The sequence below is a fragment of the Calliphora vicina genome, chromosome 1 (genome assembly GCF_958450345.1).
Source record: "Calliphora vicina chromosome 1, idCalVici1.1, whole genome shotgun sequence".
Classification (NCBI taxonomy): Eukaryota; Metazoa; Arthropoda; class Insecta; order Diptera; family Calliphoridae; genus Calliphora; species Calliphora vicina.
Genome location: NC_088780.1, coordinates 118,720,839 through 118,741,060, shown reverse-complemented (window position 1 = coordinate 118,741,060; position 20,222 = coordinate 118,720,839). Strand labels below are relative to the sequence as shown.

At 29.8% G+C, this 20,222-nt stretch overlaps 1 protein-coding gene across 3 annotated transcripts in view; it reads left to right on the top strand.

The window, feature by feature from the left end:
• SPARC (secreted protein, acidic, cysteine-rich) overlaps positions 1-20,222 on the top strand; it is a 45,425-nt gene that overhangs the window by 13,235 nt on the left and 11,968 nt on the right. The window lies entirely within an intron of this gene.

The window sequence follows — 20,222 nt, the reverse complement described above, 5'->3', positions numbered from 1 at the left end:
ATCATGTTGCAAAGTTCAATAAAAACAAAAATTAACAGAAAAGAGAAAAGTTTCCACCCAGCAATATCACCAAGAAAATTAAAACGTTATAGAGACTTATTTTAATTTCATAATACGAAATACACAACGACATTATAAAGACAAATACAAATGTTTAACTATGTAATTAGGTTGTCGATGTTCCCATCCGGGTCTCAGTGTTTGGTGAGCTGGAAATGTTAGTATCTTGTGAAAGGTATTTGTTTTCAATGCCGTACCTGAATTCTCGTCCAAATCTAAAAGTATAAGCTTTTTTTTAATGTTGACATATAACACTTGTTTACAAGGTTTTTGCATGAATTGAAACATATGGGGATTTGTTTATTTTAGGTCTTCTAACTTCGGAAAAAATATAATCCTGGACGTCAAACTTTTGAGATATTTATTAAAAACTAAACATAGAAAAATGTACATTAAATTAGGACAAACAAAATTAAAAGTGAAGTGTTTTAGTCCTCTTTTTATAATTATTTTCATTTGTCTCCCTCACTACACTCCAACAGTAGTCTCCAAGCATATTCTGATCCCAAAAACCTTGATAATTCCTCTCGAAAAACTTCAAATCTTGATGGAAACGCTCTCTATGTTCGTCACTCATGTGTCCGAGGTTTTCCGGGAAAAAATCCACATGAGAATGTAAAAAGTGAAATTTGAAGGACATATTTACACCCATCAGTTCAAAATTATGTAATAAATTCGCAACAATATCTCTGTAATTTTGACTTTTCTTATTCTCCAAAAATTCTTGAAACAACAAGTTTAAAAGAATTCCATACTGCTTTTTCAACATCGGTTAATAGACACTCAAATTTGGTATCACCCAAAATTTTTCTTATTTGAGGACCCACAAATATCCCTTCTTTTAATTTAGCCTCAGAAAGACTCGGGAACACACTGAATAAATATTTTAAATGCTGGTTTTGTCTTATCTAAAGCTTTTTTAGAAATTTTGCATTAAACCTAATTTAATGTGGAGTGGCGGCAAAACAATTTTGTGTGGTTCAACCAAACTGACATTTTTAATGTTCATTTTACCTGGAATATATTCACTACAATTTGTGCAAATCGAATGAGGGACACACTTTTTCTCCTGATTTGACACGGGGAATCCAAAATAATGTAAATAAGCATTTTGCAGTGTTTGTGTTATAGGAAAACCTCGATTTAACTGAATAATTTTTCCGCAAATAAAACAAAAATGGTCTGGGTTTATTTTACACTTTCTAGAAGACATTTTAAAATAGTTTTTACTTTAGAGTTTTGTATTTAATAGCGATATATAACGTTTATCTACAAAAAGGATGTACTTTTAAACAGTATTTATTTTTTTTCCGTTAATTTTTATTTGGAATTTGTCAAAAAATAAAACTCTGAAAGTATCTAGTATATTCGCCAGAGTGTTGAGTACCCAAAAACGATGTAAATACCTAATTACCACAATTCGGTACACTACAGTATGCATTAGTAGTACTCAGGGCAGGTACTAAAACCCATATATCTCAAAATTTTGACGTATAGGTGGGAAACAAAAAATGGTCAATTAGCTAGCGTCCCTAGCTCTTCTCAAAAATATAAGTTTAATTCCATGAGCAAACAAAAATGTTTGATTTGTAAACTAGTGTAATTTTTTAAAGTAATTCACTGAAACGGTTTTTTCAGTTTTTCGGAATTCAATCTAGTTAGAATTTTCATTTTATTTTTCGAACCGTATATTCTCTCCGATCTGATGTTACCCGGCAATTTGAAAAGTGCCAATTGGAAACCTATATTACAAACTAGTTCGCTGTGGGTTGCTAAAGTAGTAGTTAAATGGTTAGCATTTGCTCTACATTTCACCAGCGTATTCATTAACAAACAATAGTCATATATTCGCCATAAGTCTTTGAAAATAAATTCTAGTAAAATAAAATCCTCTAAGTGGCGGATTTATATGCAAATGCATATAAACTTCCAAATACCATGTAGACAATTATATATGCGAATCACACATTTTGCAGTATAATGGCATAGATTTGTTAGGGGATATTTTATCTGCTGGGAACTCTGATGTGTAATTTTTGGGCATTGAGCAATCAATAGTTAATTATTTTATGTTTCTGCACCAAACTATAAGTGCATATTTTTTAAAATTTTTAAGTAAAATTTTTATTTTTTTAGGAATATTTTGCAATAATAACTGCATTAATATCCGACTCCTACTCATAAGCTTGCCATTCAGGAATGGAAAATAGCTTTTTGGATTTTGTATCAACAATGTACTTTTTAGACCTTCACGATGCCATTTTGTCCAAAGCTAAAACTGTATTTGTGTTGGTGAGCGAAAGAGAACTCCATTGAAAAAGTTTGGTGAACTAAATAAAAGATGTCAATATTTTAAGACTTTATTTGTTAACACAGAACTAAATTAAGGGAAAAACGAAACAACATTTCAATGGTTTTTAAAATTAGAAATATATTAAACAATCCAAATATTTCGTTCAGTGGTCATGAAAAGAAATTAAAAAATAAACCCGCTTATTCGGGTGTATTGCATTCGCCGCTATCTAAGTGACTACTAAACAAAAGAGAATAAGAGTATACATATGTGTTGTTAGTCAGCGCGAAAACACTAAGAAATAGGCACCATTGGTTTATAGTAACACTGTCCATGTTATTGTTAAACTGCATGGGTTTATAGTTACACTGTCCATGTTATTTGTTGAAATAAAGGCAGCTACTTTCAAATTTCATCTATAGGAATATTACACTATAAATATGCAGGAATTATAATAGGTCTGTTCATTTACTTTCCCAGTAAATACTTGCAACGAGAGAATAAAATCAAAATTTACAAAATTACTCTCTTAGATTCTCAAAAATAGTAAAAAGCATGGTAGAACCAACCAGGTACAATTATTAGGGAGAGTTTTCAATATTTACACCTACAACGTCAAACAACGCATTTACTCTCACTTTTTATTTTGTTTTCGCAATATTTTCGCAATATTTTTTCCATATTTATTTGGAAAAAATTTAATTTGAATTGAATATTTCACGAAAAAAATTAAATACACAAAAATTTGTTTAATTAATTTATTTTTGTCTTAGACATTTCTTTTTGTTTTTTTCTAATTTTCTTTTGTTTGACGTTATAGGGAATGTATAATGGAGAACGTACTTTCTAATAATTGTACCTTGCTTGTTCTGCCATGAGTAAAAAGTAAATGAACGTTTTTCCAGTAAAAATTGTTTTATACACACAATTTTCTTATTTTATTCCTTTTAAAATGTATTTTCTTCACATTTTCTTCAATTTTATTGAAAATTATTTGTTTTTGACATTTTTCACCACAAAAATAAAATTGTAAATAAAAAACAATAACACAAACCATATGAAATATAAGCTGAAATATAACGAGTTCAAAATAGAACTTGTAATAGTTTGCAACGAGAGAACACTCTCTGAAATTTATACGCTCTTGATTTTTTCTCTACTTGCAAGTTTTTTGAGTTAATGAACGCTTTTCCAGTAACAATTGTTACTAACTAGTAACAACTTTTAGTTATTGAACATAGCTAATATAGCAAAAGGTAAAACTCATATATTTCAGACAAAATAAACAAATTTAAAATCAATTTCAAAACAACATATTTAAAGTTGTAACTTTAAGAACATCGTTATTTCACTACTTTTTCAACCTTAAAAATGCCGTTATTTCATTAAAACGATGTGATCATATTATATGGACTCCAACAAAACATTGTTGCACGAGAATCCCTAAAGTGTCGAGCTATTTGCCGAAAAAAGTTAACATTGGTGAAAATATATCGCACTTGATCGGCACTAAACGGCTGGTCCGATTGGGATAAAATTGGATGTGGGCGTGGCCAAGGAGTATTCGAACAAGTCAATGGTTCTTCTTAGTCACATTTTATACTACAATATAAAAAAGTGCAATATTTTTGAAGGACGGAGTTTTAAAGTGACATATTTTGAATCTAATTGAGATATTGACTTGATTTTTTTTTTCAAACCTTGAAAAAATTTCAATGCTTGAAATATAAAAATTTTTAAATATGAAAATCTTTGAAATCGGATGGAAACAAAAAAATGGCACATGTTTAAAAATGTTACATGTCGAAGGTACCGTCAATTTTAATAACTTAAACTCGAATACTCCTTGGCTACACCCACGTCAAATTTTATCCCGATCGGACTAGTCGTTCAGAAATGCCAGATTTATTTCCAAAAAATTTTGATTCTGCCCCACTGTGTAGTGGTATTAGTTGGATTTTTTGCCTACGGGCTTTAAAAATCATATCTTTGGTTTGCACTATTACAGAAATGTCAATTGAAATCCCTAATAAATTTATCTATTTCATCCAATTTTGAATATTTTGGAATACAAAATTCTGATGCAGCAAGGGAGAATTCGTATATGGCATATATTTGTGTACAAGTGATGAGTTAAATTCGTAAATTTAGTTTGCACTCCCATCATTATGGCACGAATTTTACAATAGAAATATAAATTTATTTATCATTTAAATGAAACTGTCTGTTTCAAATTAAAATAACAAAAACGAGACAATTAACGAAGTTGCTGATACGTTATAAATACAAATTTTTACTACATATTTTGAAATGACTAAATGACTCGTGGTAGTAGGTTAGGTTAGGTTATAAAGGCAGCTAGTTATCAACCAGCTCACTTGGGTCCATTAAATTGGTCCCTTTGTGTTATCCTAAGGATCATGCTCAGGGCCTCAAGAGGTCCTTCACATGTCAGAAATGGGTTCAATGCCGAACCAACCTGACGCACGAATGAACGAATCCATCCTCCAGACATCCAGAGTAGATAGATCCGCAAGGCCGTGCAAAAATGGACTACCTATTGTCGCAGTCCGCACCCCTGCTAGGGCAGGGCAAAGACAGAGGAGATGTTCAATCGTCTCATCCTCGTCTTCATCATGGCAACTCCTACAGAAGTCATTGTATGGAGTATTCAATCTCCTAGCATCCGCACCTATCAAGCAATGCCCCGTGAGCACTGATATCAGAGCTCGTAGCCTAGCCCGAGGTAGCCCCGTGAGGGACATTGACCTATGATGGTCAAATACTGGCCAAGTGAGTCTCGATATCGAGCAATTTGTCAAATTATACCATCTGAGCTGAGCAGACTCAAATAATTTACGCTGTATGGTTGACTCATGGTAGTACCACGGTATCAATTTCGTTTGGTTATAAACCAAACATTTTAGTTTAATTAAAATGCTTGCAACATTTCATGCAAAAAAATTGTATGTATTTGTATGCTTTCTATGTGATAACATTATTAAAGTTTTTTGTTTATTTTATATGAAAATGTAAATACTAAATAGACTGAAAAGAAAATAGGTTGCCAAAAATTCAAATAAAAGTCGAACTAGATTAAATTTCGAATAACGGAATATTCGCAAATTTTCTTCGAAGATTCATGACATATTTTATGAGTTGTTGTAACAGTTCCACTGTTACCGATAGTCCTTTCCCGGGGAAAAAATTTTCGATTGATACATCTGTCGCTGAGTTGACAATCTTTGGCCGATTAAGAATCGGGTCGTTCCGGAGCGAAGATCCAATTGTCGTGGGAATGGATATTTGATGAGTGCCATCCACTGCTGACTCTTTATAGTTATATGGGTAAATGTTCTCTGCTTTTGAGGAAAACATAGAATCTTATTAAATTTGTATGTTGTCATCAAATCTAATTCTTATTGTTTTATTTAATCAATCTCTCGTACGTAAAATTTACTTTTTCCTCTGTTCTCCAATATTATTTTTAATTTCATTACAGTTTGAATTTGGATATTCTAGCTTATATTTGAAGGTAAGAAAATATATACATAATAGAGCAATTCACGTCACCGTTTTTTATTTTAACTCTGGCGAACTTTTGTACAAACACAACAACAATATATATGTTTGTATATAATATAACAATTTCACAAAAGTAAAAAACGGTGAAGTGAATTACACTGATATTTTAGTAAATAAGATAGCTTTATAACTTAATTGTACACTAACAATGACCTCACTTAAATGCGACTTCTAAATTTTTGTATATCCTTGAACATTAGGGTGATCAGATCTCATATGGGGGGAAAAAATGTCAGAATCATGTTCGTCTGGACCCCACAAAACGATTCCCCTTTCCAGATATTGAGATAGCCGTGCCGCTCGTCGCTCAAAGTTTAAAAAAAATTTAAAGGATGAAAAAATGCAATTTTTTAAATTTTTGTAAAAATTTTGCCTTTAACAAATTACTTTTGCAATTAAATTTAAAAGAAAGGACATGTACACGCAATTATCGTTCTAATCTATATATATAAAAGTGAATGTGTGTCTGTATGTATGTATGTTTATTATTATTAGTTTGGGATCTATAGACGGCTGAACCGATTTGCTTGAAATTTTTACAGTATATTTATGTATGTCTGGAAGGAGCTATAGGCTACTTTTTGTTTTGAAATTTTAAGTGGGCGTGGTACCTCCCATACAAAGTTAATTTTAAAAATCAAATATTTAGGAAACTATAATAGCTATAGTCCTCAAATTTTGCATGAGCAATTCCACTGTTTGTTTAAATATTTGCGGCAAAAATGGGAGTAGTAGCCATAGAGGGCGTGGCACCTCCCATATGATGATAATTAAAAAAAATGTATATATGGGAAACAATAAGATATATGGTACGGTTATTCTACCATCAATATTAATATTTAGGACAGAAATGCGCTGACTACCAACAATATTAGGTAAATGTTAAAATTTGTATACATTTGAAACCCTTATCTATATATATAAAAGTGAATGTGTGTCTATATGTATGTATGTTTATTATTATTAGTTTGGGATCTATAGACGGCTAAACGGCTGAACCGATTTGCTTGAAATTTTTACAGTATATTTACGTATGTCTGGAAGGAGCTATAGGCTACTTTTTGTTTTGAAATTTGGGCGTGGTACCTCCCATACAAAGTTAATTTTAAAAATCAAATATTTTAGAAACTATAATAGCTATAGTCCTCAAATTTTGCATGAGCAATTCCACTGTTTGTTTAAATATTTGCAGCAAAAATGGGAGTAGTAGCCACAGAGGGCGTGGCACCTCCCATATGATGATTATTTAAAAAATCTAACATATGGGGATACAATAAGAGATAGAATCCATACATTTTGTACGGATATAAATAGTGGGCGTGGCACCTTCCAAACAATCTAAATACTAAAATTCATATCTATCTGTATAATTGTAGTATGTAAAGCGTTCAAATTTTGTATGAACTACTTATTTACGCCAAAAATGGGCAAAATAGCAATGGTGGGCGTGGCACCTCCCATATATGTGATGAAAAATTATATACAGGGACAGCTATAGCAGCTATCAATATTAATATTTAGTACAGAAATGCGCGGACTACCAAAAATATTAAGTAAATGTTAAAATTTGTATGTATACATTTGAAACCCTTATATATACCCAGCGGCGAAAAGAAGTAGTAAGCAGGCCTTCTGGAAGGCCTTATTTAGCAGACACAAGGACAAGGACCCATTCCATACTCATACATTTTTTACACACGATGTCCTAGCCAGCTAAGGCCTTCTTTAACAGGCCTGATAGCAGGCCTTCTTCACAGGCTTGTTTTCAGGCCTTTTGTAAATAAATTTTGTTAAATAAATTGTATCTTTGATTAAGCCTAAACTATGTTTAAAATTTAATAACTTACCCGGCCTAAACGATATCTTATTTATTTTAATTTTTTTATAATAAAATCCAATAATGACCAAGTAAAAAATTCTCACAACCGCTTTGACCAAGAATTAAAGCAAAACTATTTTAAGTTTATTTATTTTTTTCTCTTCACTTTTTGCATTTTTTTGTATTTGTAGTTTTGTCTTTGGAATGTGAGTTTTTAACGGTATTTTCTGCTTGTACTACGTTTGTAGCAACAAAAAGAAGGGAGCAGGTAGGTCTTCCATAAGGTCTTCCTGAGAAGGCAAGCGAGCATGAGTACTGGATCTAAAAAAAGGTCCAGGAAGGTCTTACAGAAGGCCTTATAGCTGAAGGCCTCAAAAATTTCTCCGCTGGGTATATAAAAGTCAATATGTGTTTGTTTGTATGATTGTTTGCGTATTTGTAATGGCACTCGACTTACAGTAAGGCAATTAATGAACAACAAATTTGCGGACTAAATCTAGAAAATCCATGTTTTTCACATGAACAGAAACTAATTTTAGATAGACTAAATATATTGTAAATCTTTACGGTACGGGTAGCGAAGCACACCGGGTTTTAGCTAGTGATATATAAAAGACTAAAATTGGTTAAAAAATTTTAAAGTTATTAAAAATTTCCCTAGTGTCTCAGGCCACTAGAACAAGAAATGTAGGAACAAAATTAACATATTTCAAGAAATATTAAAATAAAAGCTCATTTTTGCTTAACATATATCCATATTTACTCGTATATGACTTTTTGTCTTCGTAGAATATCGTTAACCTATTCGCAGGTATAACCAAAAATCTAATTTCAAATTTTTAAAAATTTTGTTAAACAAATTTCAGAATTTTTTGATTATCACATTGGTATTTATTGATACATAATAGGGAATAAAAATATGAAAAAAGTATGACAAAAACTCCTATAGTTTTTCCGTACCTGCGATTTAAATTTTGCGATTTTCGAGAAAAACTAATCTTTTGGCCATATTTTGGCGAATGAGCCGAATTTTCTTACTGTTATGATTTTTAAGTAAAAGCTATTCAGAATATTATAATCCACGTAATTCTAAATATGTATAGTCTGAAAGTTTTACTAAAATCGGAAAACGTTAACACTTAAATCGTGAAGGTCAAAGGTAAATTTGTTCAATATTTGGAATTTCTTATGGAAAGATAGCGAAATGTTATATATTTTTGGACCGATTTTGATGAAACTTAAGAAAAATGTAACATAGGTTAACGGAATCCTACGAAGACAAAAACTCATATTCAAGTAAATATGGATATATTTTAAGTAAAAATAAGCTTTTATTTTAATATTTCTTTGTTCATTTTTTTCACGTTAATGGCCTGGCGATTTTTTAATTACTTTAAAATTTTTTTAACCAATTTTTGTTTTTTTATATCTTATTAGAACGACAATTACATACACATTACATACACAAGGAAAGAAACCTATTTTTATGTTTTATTAATCTAAAGCATAGACAATAATTTATATACAACCTAATTGTTTTTTTCAGGCTGATTTTCGGCCACAAAATAATTATTCGTCATAAGCCGAAACCAACCGAAACTTTTAAAAAGTATGTATTATTAACTTCCTCATATTTAGGTGCCTTGCAGCACCCACTTTACATTGTGGACTTCATTCGTCTGGTTTTTTCATCTTGAAATAAAAAGTTTTCATGAGGGAATAGTTTTTGTAGGATGCTTAGACATTTTGAAATAAAAGTTTTTGTATTCAACTAAGGAGTGAGATCGAAAAAATCTTAACATACATAAATGTTAATAAAAAAGAAACAACTAAACCTACAGTTTTGATTTTTTTTTATTTGACTGAAATTATTAAAACTTACAAAAAATATTATTTTTATAGTTATAGTGATGCATATATGAACCTTTTCCGGAAATCCTTCCATTAATGTTTTTGTAGAGCTTTCTGTCACTTTGTTCGAACAGGTAGTCCATCTCCGTTTAAAATCTACCACACTTTTGCACACCTTTTTATGCTCTTCAATTATCTTTTAATAAGAGCCCAATATCTCTCCACTGGCCTTAGCTACAGGCAGTTTGGATGATTTGCCTTTCTTGGTACAAATACCACATTATTGTTGTACCACTCAAGACGTTGCTTACCATAGTGACAGGATGCCAAATCAGGCCAAAAATAAGTGGACATCTTCTTTTGTAAACATTCCTTGATGTAAATTTCGGTATTTATAGAGCCCTTTGTAACAAATGTTTGGCTTCTTTTGCCGCAACTTCTATTGCTTGCATACCAAGAACTTTTTGGGAAAATTGTCTGCTTTTGGGTCTTGAACTTTCCTACAGCATTCCATCGAGCATCAGCAACATAAAAATATTGACCCAGATCTGTCTTTGGCCTCTAAATTTTTAGCAGAGTTACTGTCAGGAACTTTTTGAGCCTTGTACATTTTTAACCTGCATAGGCTTTAACTTTTCTTACCAATTAGTCCGAATACCGGACTGCTATCCTACCGGGTGTGTTGGGACCTCTTTTGAAATGCTTTCTATTTATTGGCTTCAGAAACATCATGTGGACCATTCCTTCTACCTAAACCAGGTTTTCTATCAACGGACAAGTTCTCACGATACTGTTTAATAACATTGGAATCAGTTTGACGACAGGCCTTAGATAGTTTTTTTTTTTGCAAGTTTGTGTAGGACCAAGTTGGGTTTTGTTAAAAATATTTAATAATTTTAGTACGAACAAATTCTGGTCAGTCGTTTTAATCAGATTAACAACAAATGACATTAAACATCATAACTAGGGTTGCCAGATTCATATATGCAAAAAGCTGGACAAATCAAAAAAAAACTGGACATTACAAAAATTACTGAGAAAATGTTAATTTTGGTTTTGTGTAATCAAATGTTGTACACGGTGCAACAGTGAGAAAAAAACTTGGAAAACGACAATGCGTGGGTTATAGGTACATTGCAAATTGTGTCAAAAAATTTCAGAACACTCTCAATTTCAGAAGTTATTCTAAAAAACCGTTTTAAGTGATGTTCGTCAACTTATCGACCAGTCAGTTTTTGTCTGATTTTAATTTTTAACGGGTTTAGAAAGAAAATTAATTACGCTTTAAAATGTTGTGCATTTTTTGATTATTTGTAAGTTATAAGTATTGTTTTTGTTAAGAATATCTAAACAAAACAAAATTCATCAACTTTTTTATTTAAAGTGGCTTTTCATTGCTTATTTTGCTATGAAAGCTTATGCAAATTTATAGCAATGTATAAAGAAAATTTAGTTAACAAAATATGGTTTAATTCAACTTTTCATTAATACGTTTTTTAGTAAAATAATTGTAGTTTTTAATTTACAAGTAAATTTTTTCGAACTTTTTCGAAAAAGTTTACAGACTTTAGCAAATTTAAACCTTGTTAAGTAATGTCTCGTTTTTTTCTATATACAAATTTGTTTAAAACATTGTACAAAAAAAATAGGTTTTAATAGAAAATACATTTTATGTATACATTTTATGAAAGCTTAATTCATTGCCTTTCCATAACTGTTTACAATTTTTCGGTCTAAAAATGTGTGAGTTAGAGGTACTAAAGTACTACGACCTATCGTAAAACAGTTTTATCAAATTAACTAAAAATTTTGAGGGTGTTTCAAAATCGTTGGGTCTACAACCCCCACTTGGTCGCTTTTCAAGTTCTTACAAAAAGTGTTTTTTTTAACTGTGTGTTAATATTTAAAAATTTAGAATCACAATTAAATATTTTCATTTCATTCCTTAAAATTTATTTAACTAAACTTAAATTTGTTCGGTTAAGTCCGTTATATACATACTAGCTTGACCCGGTACGCTTCGCTACCCCTGTCGAAGTAAAATAAAAAAATGTGAAAAGATTTTATAAGCAAATAAATTAATATAATTAATACCGGAATTTCTTGATTGTGATTAATTGCATACTATGCCGTTGAAGGTATTAAAAATATAATGTGATTTTAAAAAATCTTGAAGCTTTTTTTAAGACATTCGCCTATTTTTAGTCAGACTCCTTATAATGATGTGAAAGCTATTTATTATAATAGTTAAATTAATGCTTCAAATGAGTTATTTTGTTACCATTGTAGATAAAATATATAAATATTCGAATATCAAGTGAATCTAATTGTAAGAGTCTTTGTGTAAATTACGTTGATGCCAGTGTCCTGTTATGCCAGAAATTAAGAAGGGGTGCCACACCCCTTGGTCCCATCCGTCCCAATTTTGGATAAACTTCATGTACTGGTAAGAAATTGATTCGTATAAAGTTTGAAGGCTGTCGCAATAATAGTTCCGCAGAAATTTGAAAATGCTATATACTTTGCATGGGAAGTTACACGCCCACTTATCCACTCCAGCCCATTTTCAGCTATTCTATGTAAAATGATAAGAGAGCTATTCGGACAAAGTTGGAAGAATCTAGTAATTTTAGATCTCAAGATATTTAGAAATAACTAATTACTTTGTATAGGAGGTGACTCACCCCGAGTTCCGATCCTTCCCACTGATAAGAAATTAACTCATATGAAGTTTGAAGCCTTTCACATTTACTGTTCTCCAGATATTCGAAAATAACTATTTACTTTGTATGGTAGGTGCCACGCCCACTAATTTAAAACCGCCCTTTTTCAGCCAAACCATGTAAAATGATAAGGGTGCTATTCGGACTAAATTTCAAGACTTCCACAATTATAGTTCACCATATATTTGAAAATAACTATTTACTTTGTATGGGAGGTGTCACACCCCCTGTTCCGATCCGTCCCATTTTTAGTTAAACTTCAAACAGTGATACGAAAATGATTCGTGTAAAGTTTGAAGATAGTCTCAATTTTAGTTCTGCAGATATTCGAAAATAACTATTTACTTTGTATGGGTGGTACAAATTTTGCCCTCTTTTGCCCCTTTGTGGTCCAAGCTAAGAAAAACTATATAGTCTATTATTGCTTCCAAGTAATGGAATATCTATGTTCCAAATTTCAATCAAATCGGTGCAGCCGTTTACTCTTGATTGTTTAAGAACTAAAGGTACCAATTTTACCGGTTTTCCCCCTTTAAATCTCTTTTTGGTCCAAGTATTAAAAAAAGATATAGCCTATTGACGCTTCCAAGTAAGGATCTATCTATGTTCCAAATTTAAATAAAATCGGTTCAGCCGTTTAGGCGTGATGCTCAAACAAACCAACAAACAAACTTACAAAGAAATTTATATATTTATATGGATATGGATTTATATTATTAAATACTAAAAACACTGCGACTTTATTTCGTTTTTGAACTTACGCATTTTGGCAAATTCCAAACCTAGAGGTTTGTAAACAATTTTGAAAATTTTTACAAACTTCCTATAAATTTTTTCGTATTAATATTTCAGGTCGAATGACATTCGGTTTCTTTCTTTAGTATAAAGATTGTTTAAAATAGAAAAAATCTTTCACAAAAAGCTTTGCTTACTGGTATTGAAAATACGAAACAGCTTTTCTTAAATTCTCGAATTCATTCGTTTCACCTTTGGTAAAAAAATAGGACCATATCATTTGACAAATCTCTTGGTATTTATTTATAAACTTCACGAATGCTGCAGTAATCAATATATGTATAGTTTATCGTTATCTATTTCTTCAGATATTTGAAGGTTAAATTTAAAAATGCTATTTTTTTAAAAAAAAACGATGTTCTAAATAGCTGACCGCTGTTTTTAAAATGTCTTCTACATCAGTCTTAAAAGTTTTTTGTTCATTAGGCGAAATTTTTTCAAAATGCTGTTAACTTTGGAGCCAAAAAATTAGTAGTAAGTAAATTTGAAGTAATAAATAATATAGATATTATTATCGAAAATTTCAATTTAGCTGGACAAATGAAATTTTAGCTTGAAACTGGACAGGCATCAAAAAAGCTGGACAATCCAGCCAAGTCCAGCCAGGCTGGCAACCCTAATCATAACTGACATAGTTTTCAAAGGTAAAGCCTAGTACTCTGTTCATATAAGCGAAAAATAATGGTTTTTTCATGCGAAAAATTTTACATGCTGTTTGACAGCTAGCTGTTCGTGCGAAAGAAGTGCTGCGTATAGCTAGGTACTCTGTTCAAAATTTCGTGCGAAATGCTGTCAAACTACATATAAAATATTTGGAATGAAATATATGCGAAATAATTTCGCAAAAGCAGTACTCTGTTTTTATTGTGGAAAACATGTGAAATACATCTGGCAACCTTATTTTTCCACACGAAATAACATATGCAGCACTTCTTTCGCACGAAATTGAAACTAACAGCTAGCTGTCAAACAGCATATAAAATTTTTCTCATGAAAAAACCATAATTTTTCGCAAATATGAACAGAGTACTAGGCTTATGTTATTTCGTGTGGAAATATAAGGTTGCCAGATGTATTTCACATGTTTTCCACAATAAAAACAGAGTACTGCTTTTGCGAAATTATTTCGCATATATTTCATTCCAAATATTTTATATGTAATTTGACAGCATTTCGCACGAAATTTTGAACAGAGTACCTAGCTTAACTTGATAAAAAATCAAATAATACTTGAGTTAAAAGTTTTAAGGAAAAACGTGTATTAAGGATCTCACTGCTTAATTATATTAAAAAGTAATTTCACTTTTAAAATACCATAATCTATGTAATAATTTTCGTTTTTGGTATTCATGCCGTTATTTTTCTGAAAAGAAGTGATCGTGAAAAATTATACATAAGTACAGTGAATGTCACTTAAAATCGTACACCATCGTAGTCAAATTTTATTCATTAGTTTTAGAAAGTTGATGTTTTGGAAATATTTGAAAATGCTATTTTTATATTGTGTATGCTATTACCTATCAGAAAATTGGGTATAATTTTAATTGCCCTTATCCACAAATAAAAAAATTGGGTAAGACTGTCAGTGCCCAGAATATCAACGCTTCATTTAAAATCGTAAAGGCACTAAAAAATAGCAAATGATACCCTACAAAGTATTAGGATTATTTAATATTAAAATTTTTTTTAATTTTTAAAGTTTTAATTATAATTTAATATAATTGTACGAATTTAAGTGAAATATGAATTTTGTGATGTTCTTTAATTTTCATCAATATTTTTTTTAACGAATTGAGGTTTTGTTAACTTTTTTGTTGAAATACATATTTTTTGTTCCAATTAATAAAATTACTTTTAATTTTTTATATAATCACCTATTATTGCCTGTATAATTTCAAAATATTTAAAAAAAAAATATGTTGTACGATTTTGAGTGACACTCACTGTATTTCCTAGAGTACGGACTCCAAAAAAAAAAAAACAGAATTGCTACTGGGAACCCCTGCATATTGCTTTCGTTTACTTTTCTATAAATGTGTTAATATTGACCTTACTGCAAGAAATTTACCGATTATACACGCGTCATCTTTATAGATTTTAATAAGTGATATTTATACTTTACTAGTTGACCGCTAGTTGAGCTTTTTTATTATAGTTGACTGGACTCAAAAAAAATTTCTGAGTTTTACCCGGAATTTGTTTGCTCTACAAACCATCTCCCGAAAATTTCGAATCGAATAAAAAAAAATCAGCCAAATCGCTCCAGCCGTTCTCACGTGATGACATTACATACATGGACCATTTCATTTTTATATAGTACTAGAGGACCGCCCGGCTTCTTCCCGGTAGCTATTTACTAATGTAGTTCTTCAAGTTCCTCCAAAAAATGTCTATCATTAAGAAAAGTGAGAAGTAAAAATAAATATTAAAAATAATATTTCTGAATTTTTGAATTTTTTTTTCTTTACGAACCATCTGAAAATTTCGAATCGAATAAAAAAAATCATCCAAATCGCTCCAGCCGTTCTCACGTGATGACATTACATACATGTACCATTTCATTTTTATATATATAGATATAGACTGCCGCAAGCCCTCTGAAGTTTTGAGATGCATTTACAAGAGGAAAAAATTAATTTTTTTCAGTTTTTGTAAAAATTTTGCCATTAAAAAATTACTTTTGCAATTTAATTTAAAAGAATAGAAATGTGTACATAATACGAAGACAAAAACTCATATACAAGTAAATATGGATACATTTTAAGTAAAAATGAGCTTTTATTTTAATATTTATCAAAATATGTTAATTTTGTTCCCACATTTCTTGTTCTAGATGCCTGAGACACGTTAATGGCCTGGCGAATTTTTAATAACTTTAACATTTTTTGACCAATTTCTGTTTTTTATGTCTCATTAGAACACAATTCTATTCTTTTAAATTAAATTGCAAAAGTAATTTTTTAATGGCAAAATTTTTAAAAAACTGAAAAAATGCATTTTTCCCCCTTGTAAATGCATCTCAAAACTTCAGAGCGCTTGCGGCACTCTTAAACCCAACCGATTTACCTAAAATTTGTTCAGGATGATTTTATTACTAATGTTCACCAAACAGGTGAGAATGGCCAAAATCCAACTTTCGTTTATTAAGGGCCACCCTAATGCATATATGTAAGGTATCCATGTCTCGCATCATTAAATATGAATTGGGACTTCGGGCTTTCAAGAAGCATATACAGGTAGGCCCAAGGCCTACCTGTATATGCTCGCTTCTTGGTTCTAACAACTGTCATAGCTTGTTTTTATATTTAAATATCTATATATTCAAAGCTTATTAACAAAATATTTATTGTTTACATAAATAAGTAAAGCCCTCACTATTGAATTATCTACACTATATTAAGTTAAAATACTTATTTGTTTAATTTTTCATTTTGGTTTTTTGACATTTGTTAAGACCAATCGTTGTTTTTGTAGAATTGACACCACCTTGTATGAATTCGCCTTGGGTAGGCCCTCATTTACGCGGTTTGTTGGGCCTAAAAAATTGCGTGTAAATCAAATTCGCGTAAAATGAGGTTCTAATTTAGAACGAAATGCTTTTGTGGGGCCAATAATTTTTTATTTCGCGTAAAACAATACATCAGTCACAACAAAAAAGAAATTGTGACCCAAATATTGCGTTAAATGGAAAACACATATACAGATACAGTGAATGTCACTTAAAATCGTACACCATCGTAGTCAAATTTTATTCATTAGTTTTAGAAAGTTGATGTTTTGGAAATATTTTAAAATGCTATTTTTATATTGTGTGTGCTATTACCTATCGAAAATTGGGTATAATTTTAATTGCCCTTATCCACAAATAAAAAAATTGGGTAAGACTGTCAGTGCCCAGAATATCAACGCTTCATTTAAAATCGTAAAGGCACTAAAAATAGCAAATGATACCCTACAAAGTATTAGGATTATTTAATATTAACATTTTTTATTATTTTTAAAGTATAAAAATATTTTTAATAAATTTAATATAATTGTACGAATTTAAGTGAAATATGAATTTTGTGATGTTCTTTAATTTTCATCAATATTTTTTTAACGAATTGAGGTTTTGTTAACTTTTTTGTTGAAATACATATTTTTTGTTCCAATTTATAAAATGACTTTTAATTTTTTATATAATCACCTATTATTGCCTGTAAAATTTCATAATATTTAAAAAAAATATGTTGTACGATTTTGAGTGACACTCACTGTACATACATATCGTCACCTTAACTGCAAACGGACGTAACTACACAAAAATTAAAAATTTTGTTTTTGATTGATTAGGATTCTTTTTATCAAACTACATGTTCACGCAAATTTGCGATCAAAAATTACAACTTTATTAAAGAAATTCAAACGCAAAAAATTGCCAAGAATACTGTATTATTATTGATTTTAAAAAATGCAGAATACTGTATTATTATTGATTTTAAAAAATGCCAATTAAAAAAACAAAATATTCCAATACATAAAAGAGATCAAAACATAACAAAAAATTCATAAAAATTAACAATCCAATTTATAAATAATAAAAAAATGCATTTAGTTTTCAAAGAAGAAATCTGGTATTCCCTTCTACTTTTTTCTCCCTTTCATGTTGTTTGTCGCCGCGTTATATACAAATCGTGTAAAAAAGTCGCGTATTTGAAAAAATGTTTGCTAATTTGAGTTCGCGTTTATCGAATTCGTGTAAATGGAGGTTTAACATACTGTGAACTCAAGCAATAATCAAAAGCGTAGTACCGACCTTAGGAGAATTCCGTTTACAAATCAGAATATTTTCACAGTGGAGGAGATTTTCAACAAACGAAATGGCAGAGTCTATGCTACGTCATCTCGAAAAGCAACGAAAGTGCTTTTATGATAGTACTAGGTACATATTTAAGGATTCAAAATAATCTATAGAAATTAAAATTTGTTTACATATGTATGTATGACCAAATAGTAGACCGTGTGAATACCCCAATTATATGTATTTATGTATCATTTAAATAAATGATTACATTTAAAAGAACAAATCTAACAGAAAAAACAAGAAGATTTCAACGCATTTATTTTTGTAATTAATAATTTCGAATGTTTCTGTATTATCTTACTTTTGAGCGTAACTAAATACATATGTATACATTTTCTGTTTGTTTTAATTTAAATCATTTCAGCAACCATTCGTAAAACAAAATCAGCAATGATGAGGGATTTTAAATCGTCATATTGTTATTTTTCAATTTATTTGTTTATGTCATCTAGAGCGCACAACTAAATTGCTTCTCTTCCAGTTTTAATTTTTTCTCTTTAAATCAACTGGAAAACAAACATATGTGTATAAACAGATATTGTTTTTTGTTTGTATGTTACTTGCACTTGCTGTTACTCTCGACAAGTGACCATTTCCAAATTAGTTTCATACTGTTTGTCTGATCGTTTAGTTCATTCGATCGTTTCAGCGTTGTGAGTGTGCGTTTGTTTTATAAATTTGACTACATTTCCTTTTATCATCATCCAGCATACCATCAACATCTGTTTATTAGTTTAACCACAAAAAAAGGAATTTATTTTTAGACAAAATGTAAGTAATTGAATACAAACGATTAGTATATACATATGGTTAAATATTCTTGTCTTGTGATTGATTTAGTTTGAAGTTGAAATATGCAAATTTGAACTTGTAAACTAAAAGTTAAAACGAAACGGTCAACGATCATGCACATTTCTTACGTTTCGAGATATAAAAAGAAAGCCTTTTAAAGGTTTATTTTGTAAAACACTGCCTCAATTTGAGAAATTTTCTGATAAATTGGTATTCTTTTTCAAAAATTTGTGTAAAATGTGATGTTTTTCAAAATATATACTTGCTGGTTTTACAATAAATAGTTCCCGTACTCAAAATTTTATTGATTATGACTAATTCCGACTAAAATCTGTAAAGGAACATACAAACAATTGGGGGATTCAAACTAAAAAAATATTTTACGACATTATGACAATACGACGTAATAGGAGACCGTCTGAATCCACCAAATATAAAGTCTAATTTTTTTGTAAATAAAAAGACATACGTTTATCAAATTTAAAAGTTTTCAAGTATTTTTTATACAAAACGTTACATTTTTAAAAATGAGGATATTATTTAAACTTTAAAGACTCATTCAATTTAAATGTTTGTTAACTTTAAAATTGTTGTGTTAAATTAACAAATCAAATATTTAATGAATCAAGTATATTTTAGGAAATAAAAATTTAAATATTTAATTATTTTTTTTATAAATAACAATTTAATTTCCTTAAAAGTTTAAATTTTGTATCAAAATATTGAAATATGACGAGAATTTCGATATTCAAAACTCGATTTTAAGGTTTCAGTAAGTTCACTTTTAAAATATCAATTTACCAACTCTGTTAAGAACTGAGTTTAAATCTCTTATTATTATTATTATTATTTTTTCCAATAATATCAAGTTCATGGAATTTAAAAACTTTAATTGAGGAGAGTATTTTATTTTTTTATTTTCAAATCTCGAATTTAATTTTTATAAAAGTTTATTGAACTTTTTCTATATTTTTATTAATTGTTAATGCAATTGATATTGATTTTAATTTAACTTTTTCTTGTGTTTGTGCTATGGAAGTCTCAACAATATTCTAAAGAACATAAGTTACACTGTCTCTCTTTTGAATACGACATCTACTTTTTTAAATATTCTATTAACGATTTTTGTTATTACAGTTCAAGTATTTTCTTTATAAATACCTTAGGCTTAATTTTAAGTTAAATTACTCCAAAATGGAAAGATGAGGATATTAGTTAAATAGCGATATAATCAATATTTTTTATTGCTGATTGGTGTAAAATTTTCTTATAATGTTATATTAGCCGTTAGATCATTAGGAATTGAGTCGTTACTCCCAAGTAATTTATATACATACCAACAAATGTGGGGATGGCTAGCTTGTAAAAAAATGTATCCGGAAATCAACAAGAATCATGAGTTATCACAGCCAAAATTATTATATCTTTGTGACAAAAACAAAAAAAAAATAATTTAAACCA